General features: G+C 37.3%; 1 protein-coding gene across 28 annotated transcripts in view; it reads right to left on the bottom strand.

The window, feature by feature from the left end:
* The window catches only part of LOC106630213 (dynein axonemal heavy chain 11), a 137465-nt gene that overhangs the window by 89852 nt on the left and 30750 nt on the right, over positions 1 to 16863 (bottom strand). For 22 of the 28 annotated variants that reach the window (XR_012579509.1, XR_012579511.1, XR_012579510.1 and 19 more), the window contains 8 exons: positions 14783 to 14927; positions 13800 to 13877; positions 12828 to 12966; positions 11370 to 11468; positions 9616 to 10930; positions 7388 to 7435; positions 6170 to 6317; positions 3036 to 3084 (listed from right to left, as the gene is read on the bottom strand). The gene's annotated coding sequence lies outside the window, so the exon portion shown is untranslated. Of the gene's footprint in view, positions 1 to 3035; positions 3085 to 6169; positions 6318 to 7387; positions 7436 to 9615; positions 10931 to 11369; positions 11469 to 12827; positions 12967 to 13799; positions 13878 to 13930; positions 14928 to 16863 lie in introns of all 28 variants that reach the window. The other 6 variants (XR_012579516.1, XR_012579499.1, XR_012579529.1 and 3 more) reach the window with 6 other exon arrangements.

The raw sequence follows: 16863 nt of genomic DNA, 5'->3' as shown, positions 1-16863 counted from the left end.
TGCTAAGTCATGTTGAAAACACAGAATAAAACAACATTCATTAAGCATTATTATGATGCTGAACTCTGGTAAGATGTGATCCACAATTTTGCCACTTAGTGAAGTATTCCACAGGAATAAATTCCATATATGACAGGATTCATCATGCACAGAAGTTTGATTTCTAATAGCACTCTTTCAAAAGCCTGCAGAAATTACCAGGAATTTATTAAAGCAGGACTGGAAAACTAACAATCTTCCTTACTAGGTCATACATTTTTGTTGTTCAAATTATCACAGAAAGTATTCTGCACAAAATAAACCACAGTAAAAGGTGGAAGTAATAGTACTTCAAGGAAAACTTCAGTATTGTCACAGCCACTGAGACTCTCATCTTCAACAAGCAGCCTAAATTCTCTGTCTTGGAGCTGGGATTTGAACCAAAGGGTTCAAAAACATTTGAAACATTTAGGGAATACAGTGGTTAAAATCCTAACAGCACAGCAGAGAATGTGCTGCAAACTCAATACTGTTCAGCAAGAGGAAAAAGATTTCTCAAAAGTTTTGTACATCTAGCCCAGAATTTTTTTGTTCAGTCAATAATGTAATGCATTTGGGATACACCTGCTATTGATTTTGAGATTATGAAAGCCAGAATTTAATAAGACTTGAGTATTTTTCAATAAGAAATGCCTATATGTATTTTTAAAAAATGAAAAAAAAATTATGAGTTCCATGTATAATAATAGATAGAGGATAGATGTATAATAATAGAAGAGGAAAAAGTGCAGACTACAGAATTAATTTTTTTTTTCTATCGCACAGGGTATTAAAATACTTCGGGTCAGGCAAAATAAAAGAATAAAACATAAGTATATGGTTTTGAACTTGTCTTGCTTATTTAAAAGCTGGGCAACATGTTCATGAGAGCCTGTAGGAAATGGAAAGTGCACTTGCACAGGGACAGCTGGAGACTGGACATCACAGCACTGGCACAGACCTGACTCACAGCAGACTTATGAGTGCCTTGGGCAAAGCAGAATAAGCAAATACGTCACTGCAAGCAGTTTCCAGTAGGACTGTGGAAGTATTGTCATGGATTTTTCAGTGAAATGAATCATCTGCAAACCTCAGTGGTGATTTTGACTGGTGAGCTCAATGAAGGTAACAAATGCTTCCAAGGCCATTTCTGTCTAGTCACAGTCAGCTGAAAGGATGGTTATTGACTGGAGAAGTAAAACAAGAAGACAAAGAGTGGAGGTGTTCTAGAAGACAGGACAGAAAGGGAGAACCTCAACATATTTGTTAACTGGATGATCATAAATTCTGGGGGCAAAAGCTGTGGTTGCACTTACCCTTCTTTCTTACCACAGAAGGAAAAACTTCTTGCAGAAACTATATGCATATGAAAGGCCTAAAGTCTCTTAATTACATAAAAGACCATTTTGTTCTTTTAGCTCAATGTGTACCCCTAATTTTAAACCCCGATTTTCTTGATCTAAATTTTAAATAATGCCCACAAGTATAAACATTTGCATATTTTTGTTCTTTATGGCAGTGTTCCAGACTTAAATACTATTGAGGACCCCAAAATTATTCTACCAATATTAGTTTGCATCAGAACGTGCCTCCGTCAAGCAACATTTTCAAATTTTCTGCTGTTCTAGAGGCAGAGAGGGTGAGTCATATGCCTTGGGGAATGCTAAATAAAACCCTACACTACATGCTAATCTCACCCACTCTAGCAGATACCTCAAAAAATGTTATGTGGCTACAGATAAGATGAGAACTGACAGAAAACACTGCAGATTAAAAGCAATATGATCTGTAAGAAAAATATCTTAACCTCTGAACTATGGAAAGAATATAGCAATGAACAGTGTTGAATCACTGTACTTTAACAAGTTCATCTCTTAAGCTCTTTTTTATGAACTAAGACTTAATTTAAATTGCTCATTTGTGCAGTTTGCTGTGAATGATTCTTTCCATTATGAAAACAATCCACAATTTGACTGTTCCGGATAATTGCTTGGATTGATGGCTTAAGACACATGAAGGCACTTCAGCATAGCACTTGAATGCATTTACCAGGAAGAAATATTGGTACACACAAACACAAAAATCATGTAAGAGGCCGTCATTTTGATCTACACATGACAGTACAAAATCATTCCATCACAGTTCACTGAGACAATGCTGTAAATACAATGGAAAGGGAACACAATTTACTTGTTTCTGGATTGTCATGCAGGTCACCTGCTGGGATTAGTGGAGGGACTTGGTAGAAGAGCATTTAACAGGAGGAACTTGGCTAAAAAGCAGTGGACAGACGGAAGAGGTACAGACAATGGGCCACTGCCTTGTACATGCCTTAATTTTTCTTAGAAGGACCAGTGAATGGTTTACAGTACTGACTTAAAATGTGAAGGAATACTACTAAAATTTCACAGCAAATCCTTAAAGGTTCATAAACTCTCAAATTCTGTGCCACAAGACTGTTGGTGTGTGTAACATACTTGGAGAACAAGCCCCTGTGATGTTGACTTCACATCCTTGGTTTATTTAACAAGTTTCCTGCAAAAAGAATACATAGCCTTTGCTGCCCAGGAGCTTCTTTCATCAGCTTCTCTTTGCAATGGAAAGTGTTATGCTTTTGTGCTCTAGAGCCACAGCTGTGGTTGCTACTGGAATGGCAGTCATTACCTGAAAAATCCCCTCTTGATCAGAGGAATTTCTGAAAGCCTTTTAAGGCTGATTCCCCATTAAAGGAGCTATGACAGTTTACAACAGGTCATGAGCTCACTCTGACACACAGCAAATTTCTTTTCTCCTAAACTTTCCATTCATTTTGATGGGCAAAAAGGCGATTGAGCTCTATTAATGCAGGATTCTATGTCAACATGAATTTGGAAACACTTCAAAGAATGAACTAAGGTATAAAGAAGACAAAATTATCTTTGCTTATCTGATATGAATACAGAAGAAATTAACACAAGACGTGAAAGAGAAAACAGGGTAAAAGCTTATTCAATTAAGATTTGTGGATTTATACCTACTTTTTTAAACCTGGTGAAAATGTAATCCATTAGCAGCGATGTAGATTGGCTGGAAAATTAGACAACTGATTGGAAAAGCAATTAAATTACACATCAAACACACTTAAATGCTTCTAAAGATTTTATCTCAATACTTCTAAAATCATAGAAAGTTTTTAAAACTGAAAAATCTTTTTTGCTATCTTCTTCCACACATTTACAAGGACAAGCCAGTGTATTACCTTATAGTGCTTTTCATGGCATGAAAAAAGAGGGCACAATTTTTTTCTCTATAGTTGGTTCCTGTTCAAGTTACAGGAAGGATAAAAAACAGGGATGGTAAAGAGGGCATATCCACTGACAGCTGGGCTCTACCTTGATCGTGTTCTTCACAAAGAGCAAAGCAGACAGCTTATATGGGCCTTTTTAGCTTTGACTGTCTGACTCCTCTTGTTGCAAAATCTACCACCAGTATAACAGTTTTGACCAACATACAGCCCTCTCCATTTGAGTGTTATATTAAAATTTCTTTTGATCTGCATCCATTTCACCTACAGAGACTCCAAACTCCACCAGACAGGGTTTGACCGTCCTTCGATGTTTTGTGGTACCTGGCAAAAGTAAACTCAACTTCTGACTGTCCATTTCAGTACACCTACAGGCACCATACCGAGACACCCAGGCTAGGACAAAGCTGGCTCAAGGCTTCTTGTGAACAGAGGTTAAGCCAAATTTTCTCATCTGCAATCAGACAACAACCTGTGGGAGCACAGTGTCGGTTCCAGTTTGCACCAAGCAGTTTCATCCTCGTCCTTTCCCCTTGCCTGCCACAACTTTCAAAGTTTTCCAGTCCTCAAAGCAATGAATTTTGCCAAGGCCCAGACAAGTAGTAGCCAATGGTGATAACACTGTAATAACTGTGGAATATATTTTATCACTGCTGTTGAGGGAAGATAAATTTCTAACATCTGTATGGAACTTACTCTGGAGGACTGCTGATGTTGCGTGGTAGTTGAATGAACTGTTGGTCTGGAGCTTACCTTCAGAGATAGCACCAAGCCTATTACCTATAAACACAGTTTTTCCTACTCCAGCATTTCCAACAAGCAAGACTGCTTTGCCTTTTATTACTAGTAAATCAGTAGAGTACTGGAGATGTACAGTCTAAAATGTGTGAACAAAGACTGACTAAAATTGAAAAGAAAAAACCCCATCAAACACTTGCACATCACAGTTTACTTTTAAAAGCAAACTGTAATTTCTGTCTTTCTCTCTGGCTAAGACTAAATTCTAAAAAGTGATGAAGCAGGATACACCATTCTTTTATTCTCAAAGAATTGCTAAAATAAATTGTTTTACTTTTTACACAGTATTTCTACTTGAAAAATTTTATTCAACTTCTTCTAATAGGAAGCTTTTGAAATCTGGTTGTATCTGGAGTGCATGCCATCTCAGGCATTTCAGAACCAGTCTTCCTATAACTGTTAGAGAAGCAAAGACTGGCGAAAGATGAAGATGGTTTAATTTATCAATTTTTTCAATTAATTTTTGGCCTGGCTTTCAACTTACCTAAAACCATTTGGACAAAGAGTTGGCAATAAACAGCTTTACTTAGTGTGAGCACATAAAAGCTTCCTTGTCTGATAAATCTTTCTTTTCCAAGCTCTTCAATTGTCTGATAAATATTCCTTTTCCAAGCTCTGTGTATTCCTATCAAATATTAACCCTCAAAGACAACAACAGAGTTGATAATTGATTATATCTTTTGATCATCAAATCCATGTTTCTGTGTCCATAGTCTTCTAATCTCCCCAGGAAAATTCCTACTCATCTAAGCATTAAAAAGTTGTACAATACAAATTAATGCAATCAAAACACAATTAATCACTTGAGAACATCCTATGCAGAACACACTGAAAAAAGTGCAAAAATAACCATACCTTCAAACTGAGGCAATTACAACTAACAGCTCATGCTTTCTAATCATCCACTGACAGGTATACATCATACTACCTTCAAGAGTTGTCTTCTACAAATACAACTCTAACTTTATAAATTGTTCAAAAGCCTAGTAGAAAGATGATGAAGTGATTTGCTTCCTCTAGATCTCATACACTTGTTTGTGTGAAGCTAATTTAGCTGGCAAAAAAAAAATATCTGTGCATAAATGTGGCCATAGGACAATGTTAAGGCTTCAATTTGAGGTGCACTGTTGCCGTGAGCACTATTTTCAATGATTTAAATGGCCTTGGAGCCTGAATTTCTCTTCCTATGGATAAAAGGTAGCCCACAGAGAAGTTGGCAGCTGGCCCAGAAAGGCTGGAATCCTATGCTGGAAGCCTGTGCTAGGGCAGGTTTCTGGGAGGACCTGTGAACCTGCATAGAGAGGAGCCCACACTGGAGCAGGTTTGCTGGCATGACTCGTACCCCCATGGGGGACCAATGATGGAGCAGTTTGTGAAGAACTGCAGCCTGGAGAAAGGACTCAAGCTGGAGAAGCTCATGGAGGCCTGTCTGCCATGGGATGGAGCAGGGGCAGAGTGTAAGGAGCACTTCCCCTGAGAGGGAAGGAGGAGCAAAGACAATGATGGGCTGACTGCAACCTCATTTCCCATCCCCCTATGCTAATGGAGTGAAGAGGGAGAGAAAATTTGGAGTGAAGTTGAACTGGGAAGGAGGGAGGAGTGGAAGGAAGGTATTTTTTAGATTTTGGGTTTTTTTGACTCTACTCTACTCGGATTTGATTGGTAATAAATAAAACTAATTTCCCCAAGTTGAGTCTGTTGTGCCTACGACAGTGTGCTGTGCTATTTGATTCCCCTGTCCTTATCTTGACCCAAGAGTCATATTTTTTCTCCACTGTCCAGCTGATGAAGGAGAGTAATAGTGGCTTGGTGGGCTTCTGGCATTTAACCATGGTCAGCCCTCCACACTACTCTTCTGATTAAGCAGTACACATAAGAGAGATAAAAAACTCCACTTAAATGATGACAAAATTCTCTGAATGCCTATTTGGGGATATATGTGGCCACCACATGAATAATAAATTAACAGAATAAAAATTAGAAGCAAGCTTTAAATAAATAATCGAGTTTGATTCAATTAATCTTCAAACTGGATGTCAAAAATGCCAACTAAGGCCATCAGATACTCACACGTTCTACTCCAGGCGCTGGGGTTTCTGGTGATGAATACCAGCTCTGGATATTGTAGCTGGGGCAGCAGCTCTTAAACTTGTACCTCAAACAGCAGCCAAATTTACAAGCAATGAATGTGTGCCTATGACTCTGTCAGGGTCACAACCTAGAAATTATCAGTAAACATTTCAGGGAAAGAAAGTTAAGATATGTTGTTTAACAAGAACATGATCAATCATGTTTATTACAGTGCCACAGAGGATTATCTGCAACACAATGCATATACTGCTCCTTGAACAACCTAGACAAACTCTGTTTGAACATGCCTTAGTTTTTTTACCAGAATCACAGAGGGTGACAATTTCAAAATGTTTAACTTGACCTTGCATGAGTTTATTAGAGTTTAATTAATTTAAAAGATGACTAGCCTACTTTGCCAATGAGAGCTCTCCTGAAAGCAGACAAATGCAGAGGAGGGGAAAACCTCTCTCAAGGTCAATGAAAATAATCAGAAGATAATTCAGAGCAGGAGTCTAAATTTAGGTTAGACTCCAAAATGTTTCTTGAAAAAGCCACTTCCTGTTTCTCAAAAAAAGTTAGATTATATGGCTCAACCCTCCAGGCACCTTGCTGAGTAACCAGAGGATTACTACGGTTTAAGTTTCTAAGACAGGAAAGCATAAAACTCCCATCACTTTCCAAAGATTACATTCAGATATTAGATTTGTATTTCATTACATTCCAGCATTTCAGAGAGCCCACAAAACTGGTTTAGCTGTATAACTAATAAGAAGGAAAGAAGGCTGTATCCTACTGTGCTTAGACTGACTGATTTAGATTTCCTACACTAACCTCCCATCAATGCCTTGAGAAGACTGACCTAGAACAAAGACCAGATAGAGTTTAAGAATAAAGTAGGCATTTATTAAAAGGCCTCAATGGACACATCTCGGGTGGTACAAGAGCCCAGCCAGGCCTACACCCAAGATGGACCCAAAATGGTCACAAATGGACAACTGGTCATGGGGTGTCACATTTCTAAAGGTTTTGGTCCATTAGCATATTGGAATTAATTGTTTAATTATAACTTTAGGTTATGGAGTCCCATCCTTCTTGTTTTTCTCTCTTCATTCCACCATTGTTTGTGCTCTTGGTCCTGAAATTTGTATTGATTGTCCTTGGTCTCAGGCTAGAAAAGGAATTGTTTTGTCTAGCTACTCTGTGAAGAAAGCTTACCATCACTTAATATGAAGCTCAGAACCACACAATAAAGCAGCACAGAATCTGAAAAATATAAAAGCTAAACTTAAGGCATTACCATAGTACAGTGATGCAAGGACTTCAATAATGGAATCTTAAAGCTATTTTACTGAGAGACTTTCCAAATACCAGTTTCAGTAATCTCATCATTGATTTCTCGAGTTACATCAGCTCACATCTAGGAGGCACAATCAGCATTACAGTATTCATAGGCTAATTTAAGGCTCTTTTCCATGCCAAATAGGCAAGATGTAAAGTGTAAATTAGGCATTAAATATTACTTAGCAATAGTGAAAATCAAAGAAATTATAAGAATAAAAGAAAAAGGCATGCACAGTGCAAAACTGTCTCCAGAAAAATAGAGGAAGAAGCAAATGGGAAAACAGGTAAAGGGAAATCCACTGTAATTGTGTCTCAATGGCTCACCTTGTTAGCACCCATAACAGTGTTGAGTGACTCAGTCTACATAGGAGCTGTATCCCTATTTAAAACAAACCTTTTTTACCCCTCATGGGTAATATTGGCTTGTCCTCTCAGAGAAGATGACAGGAGAACTGCAAATTATATTTCAATCGAATCTTATCCCTTAAGTCCTCAAACAACAACATTGTACTGCAATTAAAACTTCAGAAGATAACACATCACTGAAACAAGAAGCTTTTGGAACATCAAACCCATGTTTGCTTCCTTTGCTTTTTTATTAGGTAGTTATTTAAAATAACAAAAAATTCAGTGAACACTCAATACAACAAAATGACTGCATTTTATGTAATAATGATCTGTTTTGATTACAGGAGAGTTGGTCATTAGTCTCCATGATACAGGAGATATAAGGGAGGTGCTGTGGGTCTGGGGTGAAAATAACAGGCCCCTCAAGGCAGCTGGATTAGAACTGTGCAGGCTAATACCTTTTGTCTACCAGCATCCTGCCCTGCCCTACAGCCTTTCCAGAACCACCAGTGCTCTGCACCCACGTCCCGCTGTATCAAAACCTCTGAAAAATGGAAGAATTCTATCTCTTATATTTTCTCTGAATTCTGGTATTGTCCATTTTGGATGGAGAATGACATCCTGGCAAGAACACATGTGTTCCTTGCCATCCTTCCACTCTCAGGTTTCCTGGTGTATGAAACCACACAGTTCATCAGCTGTCAGAACTTATGCATTAAAAGTCAATTCCAAATGGGAATTTGTGTTCGCATACATGTGATGAAGAACTTTCAGGACCTGAAGGGAAGGAGCAGGGTGAATGTTAGTAGCATCATTTTCACATAGTAGGAATTGTTCACTTTTTTCTGAACTGGAGCTTGGACTGAAACCCTGTACTCAGCCAACAGTTTACATGAATTTATTCTTGTCTCTGTGCTAGTTTAGCCTCAAATTTCCATTAAGCCTAAGGATATAAAAGGAGATTCCCAGTCTGAAATACCCATATTCTGCACTCAATTCTAATGGAAAGTGTTAAATGGAGAAGAAAATCTATGCAGCTGCCAACATTTAGTAGCATAAATAAGCAAGCATTATGTATTAGAATTATTTGTCTAGTGTTTTGGCAGGACATTCCATGATGTCTGTCTAGGAGTCTAATTAAAACATCCTGCTTCTCCTTCCAGAACAAAGTATTACTTAGTCTATCTGTCAAATTGAATGTTCATTACTTCATGCCATGATTAACTGTCCTTTGGGACACGCAAATAGCACATAAAATGTAGAATTTGCTTGCAACATTTGCACTTTCTATTGCTCATCATGCAGCTGACCGAGTGGCCTCAGCAGTGTGTTATTACCCTGCAGCCTCAGGCAAAGGCAACATGAAGAATATTTTGTGCAAGAGCCGTGGCAGTTTCTTTACAAGGTGAGATGGAAAACATGCTGCATAGGCAGGCAGTCACCTTACCCTTCCCATTCCCTGCAATTCCACCAACAAACACAGAGTGACACACTGCTGGCTGCTCCTCCAGCTGAACATCCTTACACACAGAAAGGACACACAGTGAGCACCTCTCCTCTCCTGCTGTGGTTCTTATCACAGAGACGCAATCATTCACAAGATTTTTTCCCTCTCTGCATTCTTATTCCCTTTAATAGGAAAAAAAACCTTGCACTTTCTTGGCAGATTTGCCTCAGCAAAGCTAATGTTGCATCAAGCAACACGGTCTCTCAGAAAATGGTAAGAGTTAGTGCAAAGGAATCAAAGCAGTTACCTCAGCAAGTGAGAACAAATCCTATTCTGCCAGACAGCCACACAGTCCAGCAGGACTGTGGAAACCCAAGGACACAGAACAGTTACCACAATTTTGCCACTGCTTTGGCAGAGTGGATTCTGCAATCAGTTGTACAGCTGGAATTCAGAAAAATACAAAATCAGTCTCCTAAAGCAATACATTGCTTCTAAAGAAATAGTTGTATAAGTCACAGAATAGAAATAGCTTGGCTGCTTGTGGATTTCTGTTTTAGTGAAGAGTATTCATTGTGATTTTCCAAAGTCTAACAGGAACAAGTTCATGATCCTCAGTGCTTGTCTTCTGATTTACTCAGTTAACAGGAAAACAAATACTCTGTTAGAAGGCTGATTGTGAGTTCACAATACCTCAAGGCATACCTTACTGTTTTTCACCCTTCTGTCAGGATAATGGAATAGGAGAGAAGAGTAGAAAATCCTGTATAAATCCTCTGATCAGTAACATTCAACTAGCTTGGTTATTTCCAATATACTCCAATAAAGATAAGGTTGTGCTGCCTTGGACGAACGTACAGCAGATGTGAAAGTTCCTTGAAAAAAGGTGGGAATAAATACACTTTTTATTTGGTCTGTGTACTAACCAGTGTTTTTATGTTTCACCTTTTCACTCTGTCCGTAATTAAAATAAATTAGTGCCTAAATTTAGATTATGGGAAATTAATTATTGTGAGTATACATGCATGCATATATGTACCTGCATGTATTTAATGTGTATAGCACAACATGGACTATACTATACTTAAAAGCCAGAGCAAAAAGTCATATGTATCCATGCACATTCCCAATCCACACCTTCTTATTTATGCGTTTTTGTTCCCTTAGTCTTACCTCACTATAAATATCTGACCAAAAACGAATTTACTACAAAATACAAATTCTTCTTACCATGCACAAACGTTTTTGTCACTCTAGATTGTCACTGTACACAGCTTTTCCAAACAGGACCCATGTTTCCTAATGGACATATTTATCATACTGAGGAATATTACTGCCATGATGAAATGCCTTTGAAATACTGAGTCATTGAGAGACACTTTATCAATGTTTTAACATATTCAAAAATAATCTTTGTGTCTAATACAAACAACTCATTGGCAATTATCTTGATAAAAAATCCTAAGGGGAATGATTAACGACAATGAATTTGTTTACTTTGAGAATAAAGTTCTCTTCTGGCTGCAAGTACAGCTCCAGGGTAGATCGTTTAACCATCTGCTCAGACTGTAGGTTCCCCATCCTCAGAACATCCAGAGATGGAAACAGGTCACTGATCACGCCTGTGAAAATTGGGATATCATCTGTCACAATTTTATGCAAATTGAAGTCTCTTAAGATGCACATAAGCACATGGAAAAAGAAGGTAAACAATGTATCACAAGAACATTAAATAATTTTTTTAGGAGTCTCTTTTTATTCAAAGGAAAAACACCAGAAACATATTTTACCCAGTCCTCAGGGATGTTCTTATCTCCCTGTTTCAGAAATTACCAGAACAGACTTGATAGCATGAAGTCCCCAGTCATAACAGCCCTACAAAGACATTTTAACTAATCCTGTTAACACATGAAATAAAACTAAGTGGTAATGTTCATGAAGAAAACAATAATTTTACACACAGAGTAAAAAAAGACATTTTTATTCACTTGTAGTCTTTCAGTGGCTTTTGGTCAGCATTAAAGGTTGACTAAAATATATAAAAGGCTGAAATATATATACCTGTATATCTGCTTAATTTTCAGTATTCCACCATTTGATTCCCTATTCTTAACTGGCTGCCAGCTGAGTAAGGTTTGAAAACATATTCTGCAGCCACACCTAGGAATTCAGTATAAACACAGCCTATTAGTATTATCAATCCCCCCCGCCACCAAAAAAAAATCCCAAAAAAACCAACCCCAAAACAACAACAAAGAAGCAAATTCACAACTTAAAAATACAAAATTTTAAGTTGACAGATGCTGTGCATCTATCCTCTTCCATGACAGTGGTAACTCTAAGAGTGAATAAAATGTACTAAATACAGCACAAAAAGTAATTTTAAAAAAAGTAATTTCCAAACTCAGGACAGTTCATGATCAGTAATAAAAAAAAAAAAAAATTGGAGGTAAATTATTATTTATCTATTATCTGCATTGAAAAGGATTCTCCACACTTTAGAAATGGTACATCTGGTCAAGGAAGTTAAAATAGAATTGATAATGAAACCAGGAAATTTAGGAATGGACTGTGCTTAATAAGATTTTTGTTAGATTTAGGCAAGGAATTTTTGGTGTATTTTGGCTTTTTCTTTCTTTTTATTTTTCTGTTGTTGTTTTGGTTTTGGGGTTTTTGTTTGGTTGGTTGGTTGGTTGCTGGATATGCATCTTAAAAGCAGCCTTGTGTGCCTAATTTCATTATCTCTAGAAAATTGCAAGAATGTGCCAGGAAATCTTCAGGAAATTTATACATAATTTCAAAATTATGCAGGCATGAAAATAAAGTAGTTTTTTATTTCATAAAGGCCCTGTTGAGTTTATGGTTTAAGGTTGAAGCGTTCTTCAAGTTATAATTCCATTGATAAAAATGAATATTAGGAATATCTTGCAAAAAATTATACAGCTGGAGATTATTAAAACAGCATACATACAGGAAAGAGATCGTACAGTTTCTAGGGTTTGCATTTTTAAGATAATATTTCTAAATATGAATTCTTTCTAGTATAATAATTAAATTATTTAGAAATGCTTTTCCACTCCCCTTTTTCCAGCTTTTTTTCACTGCTTTTACTGGGGAAAGTTCAAAGACATGTCCATTCCATTACAATATTCTATGTGTTTTTCAAAATAATTTATACTCCGTTATTCTCTTCTCCAGAAGATTGTTTTTTACATGGGTGTTACACAGCAGCACAATGTTGTCAGTCATCCCAGGTATGAAGATATACAATTGGTGATATACAGTTGTTTAATGCAAAATGAACACATTACAAACATCCAAAGGTAAGAAGAAAGGACATTTTCCAAATTAATGTCTGACAATTTATTAAGGATGGACACGTGATTATTTAGAGTGTCTTTAAAATACAAGATAAGACAATATGCATAAATCCCTCCTATTATGCAATATTCAGCTGCACTGGTGTGGAGTGTGTGCTAATGGATATGCATTAAATCCAGAAGCCCAAAGAACCCTCACCTGTTCTGGGAGCAGCTCCCTGCAGAGAGGTTGGAAGGTGATGAACTTCCTGGCTAACAGACAGGCATCAATAAACCCTTCAGCAGCCAACATCATTTCAGAGACCAGTTCAATGTCAGGGATGACCATGGCACAGGTTCTAAGGAAGGAAAAAAACATAATCCAAATGCACAGATTAGTATTTAAACATGGTGAGAATAAGTCAGCTAAATCAAATGTCTGGTGTGTGCAAACATTTTTAAAAACAGACCTCAAGAGAGTCACAATTAAGAGTGTCAATCAAAGCTGACAAGGACCTGAGTTCAAAGCAAAATGAGCTAATTAGGCACCGGTGATTGTTAATATTCTATAGCACTGCTGCACAAAAGAGGCATCTGAGAAACACAGACAGGTACTGCCCAAACTCAGAGCAGGCACAGGCTGCAGTGGTGGCACTTGCCACTGACCAAGAAGGCACAGCCAGCAGCTGTGCAGGGTCTGGAAGCCAAGTGCAACACAACCATTGCTAAAAATGCCAGCCTTCTTTAAAGTTTTTTTTTTTTTGAGGGCTTTAGTGCTTTGATATGAAGGCTTGGTTACCTTTAAAGGTTTTATTGTTTCTTTCCAAATATAACTGCTTAAACTTTTAGAACAAACACCCAGAAATTTTAATGACACAAATGAAAAATATCTCATTAAATCTCATTTTTAAATGAACATGAAGTAATAATGTTATTGCCAAACAATTTCACAGTTTCCTCATTAAAAATCTTTACTTAATTTACATCCTAGCAAAAAGGAGATCTTGAATTTTGTGTTCAAGCCAGCTACAAACCAGCAAATTTATTCCTCAGAGCTCTTTCTTACTACTGAAAAAAACCAAATATTTCTTCTTTTTCCCCATCCAGAAATATACTGCTGAACTAAATGACCAGTTTTAATTTTGTCATATTTGAGTATGAATGGGGAATTTCTCATTTAATTCTGTCTGACCTGCACATCCAGGGATCATAGTAATAAAAATATTCCAACTCTGGATTTCAGTGTCGCATTTTCACCAAAAATACAAATCTGTTAAAAAAAAAGATAACACAATGAAGACTTAAAAGAAAGATACTACTTACAAAAGAGGAAAACTCACTAGACCTTGGCAAGCAGAGGTATTTTAGCTTTTAGCAATCTGTCTAGCCCTGAATTTAGAAAGAAAACACTGGACTATTAGAGCCCCAGAAAGCGCATGTTGCTGAAGCATGTCTGTAGGAAGAATCACCTTTGGAAACACAGAATAAAGGAGATTAGTAGGGATGCAGAGGGTTTGAAAAGGCCAGGAGACAATATTGAGTAAAAAACCCCAAAATGGAGAACATAGGACAGCGGGAAAACAAGGCATGTCTCAAAAGCACTGGAAAGTCCTGGAACCATGGAGACTTCTTGCAAAGTTGAATCCCTCCAAACTTCTCACCCATAGGGTTGCCATGATCTCACATGGTAGGACTTGAACTGGTTTCAATAGCAAAACTTTAATTGTAATCTGGTAGGACCAGAATTTACTCACATTTATTCCTGCAGTTTGAAGAGAAAGTTACTTTTGGGTAGTACATTACACAGATGATTTTGTGTTGCTATCTAGTTCTTTATTTACAAATAGTTTCAGAGGAACTTTGGAGGAAGATATTACTGGTTCAGTATTTACAGACTGCAAAGAACAAAGAAGCACTCCTAGCACACTAACTTCTTTTTCTTCCCAATTTTATTGTAGATAGGCTTTAATTGTACTGCCACTACTGACAATACATCCACCAAGAGATGACTGAATTCCTCAAAGCTCCTGTCTGGACCAAACCTTTATAGATACTCCCTACAGACTAAAATTAAAATATTTAACTTCTTTTTCTTGAAAGCAGCAGTTTCCAGTATAATTCACATGAAAAAGAAGCTAAACAACAATCTCCATACTGCTTAACAGAACATCTCACCTCATCATCCTGAATGATGTGCATATTCTGAGTAGTTGAAAATTCTCACCATCGTACCAAGGGCACAACCTAAATCTTCCATGGTCTCTGTCTTCTCTGTGCCAGCTGCTTCTGCAGGAACACCACTCACTGCTAGGTGGAGAGCCTGGGTTGGAGTAATAGAACACCTTAACATATGAAAAAAGATTTTTCTGGATTGCAATGAACTTCCACAATATCAGGAGCTTTTTTATAACTCTTATGTTTCATGGATGATTTATTCCAAGTCCACTTTCTCATTAAAATTTAATGTCCTAAACCACAAATGTATCTCTTCCACATTCATGTAAAATCATGGTGTGGTACTACTTGGAAAGTGCTTATTTTAGAAAAGAAAGCTAACCACATCAACATTTTTTATCAAGAAGGAAGATCCTATCAGTGATCACAGAGGACAGGAAATAGGAGGGTGTAGTTGCTGCTTTGCTTATTTCAAAGACTTGAATTTGGCCTCCCAGCTGAGGGTTGAAAGCATTAAGCTAGCCAGGATGCCTGACTGTATCTTTTTTGATCACTTATTTTAACAACAAATTCCATATTGAAGCCAAAATATGCTGAGAAAAAAAAAAATTCACTGTCGGTGGTATAAAAAAAATAGTATTTTGGACTTTCATAAATGAATACAAAAAATTGCTGAAAAATTCTGATTAACCTTGGCAAAGTTCTGCTCATATTCCCCTTCAGACTAGAAAATAAATATGTTAGCTTAAGTTATGCAAAAAATATTTCAGTTTTTATAAATGTAGTGATCATTTAACTCATACCATTTCTTATGTGCACCTACATGCACATAGATTCTGAAATATATTGTGTCTTGATAACCTCATAGTATACCTATGAGGTAGGAAAGAACTCTAAACTTCTAAGAAACTTTTAACTTTTAGTTCCTGAAACAGATAAAGCAGGCAGTGTTATTTATAGCAGCCATTACCTGTCAGTCAAAGGTGTAATAACTTGCCAAGGGATATTTCCCAAGTACTCATAAAAGTACTGAAACTGAGCATCACAAATATTGGCAAAACTGTTTCTGGACATCAGCCCATCTGTGCCATACCTGTGACAGCAAGTAAAAGCTCTGGAACTGGAGACCTAAGAGCCATCAAAGAGCCATGATGCCAGGTAGGAGCTATTCAGGTGTTACAAATGCCACCCATCACAAAGCTGCAGCTGTCATCAGCAGGTCGCACAACTCATTCCTAGCCACTTATGACTAATAACTACCACAATCTATTATAAAGGATTAGATGTACCTCGAGGCATTTGTGCTTTTATACAGATGCAAGTTTAATAGAAGATCATTTTAATAGAGCTATTACAGCAGAACACAAGGGCTCTCCATGCAAACAATGCAGTCTTTGCAAGGGAGCTGACATTACTTGACCACAATGAATTTCATTTTACTCCTCAAGTCTTGTTTGCTCTTATCTGAATGCCACATTAAAAGCCTATTTTATTTCTGAGGTTTAGGGGGAAAATAAGAATTCTTTCCTGTTTCAATTCCAATCCAGTGAAACATTTTGGACATTCAAACCAACAGCATTAGTTTTACCTGAAATAAAGTTGTACATAGAGTAAGCACTTTGGTTTAAATAAACATGCATTATTTCAGTTGTCTGCATATACAAAAAGTCACCACAGGAAGAGGAGATGCTCTGGAGGTACACATGCCTCTGAAAGGAGAGCAAAACACTGTGAATTGCTGAAGGCAGAACAAACTGTGAATGCAAAATACAGCTGATTCAAACATGCACCCTCTGGGCTTGAAGGCTTGCTGATACCTCTCTGCCATGAACATCCTTGGTACAAATGGCCATGATTTTTTCATGATCACCCGAGGAAAGTTCTCCTAGCAGCATGGTAATAAAGAGCATTTAGCTCAGTGACCTGAAAAGATTCAGGTAACCCTCTAAAACCAGATGGCTTCCAGTACTGCTACCATTATTATTACTAGAAATTAGTTCTGCCTACATCATGAACTAATTCACCATAAAAACAGGCTTGTAGATACAAATTTTCTGATATTCAACATGAGATGCCAGAAG

The sequence above is a fragment of the Zonotrichia albicollis genome, chromosome 1 (assembly GCF_047830755.1).
Source record: "Zonotrichia albicollis isolate bZonAlb1 chromosome 1, bZonAlb1.hap1, whole genome shotgun sequence".
Classification (NCBI taxonomy): Eukaryota; Metazoa; Chordata; class Aves; order Passeriformes; family Passerellidae; genus Zonotrichia; species Zonotrichia albicollis.
This window is presented reverse-complemented; position numbering and strand designations above follow the sequence as displayed.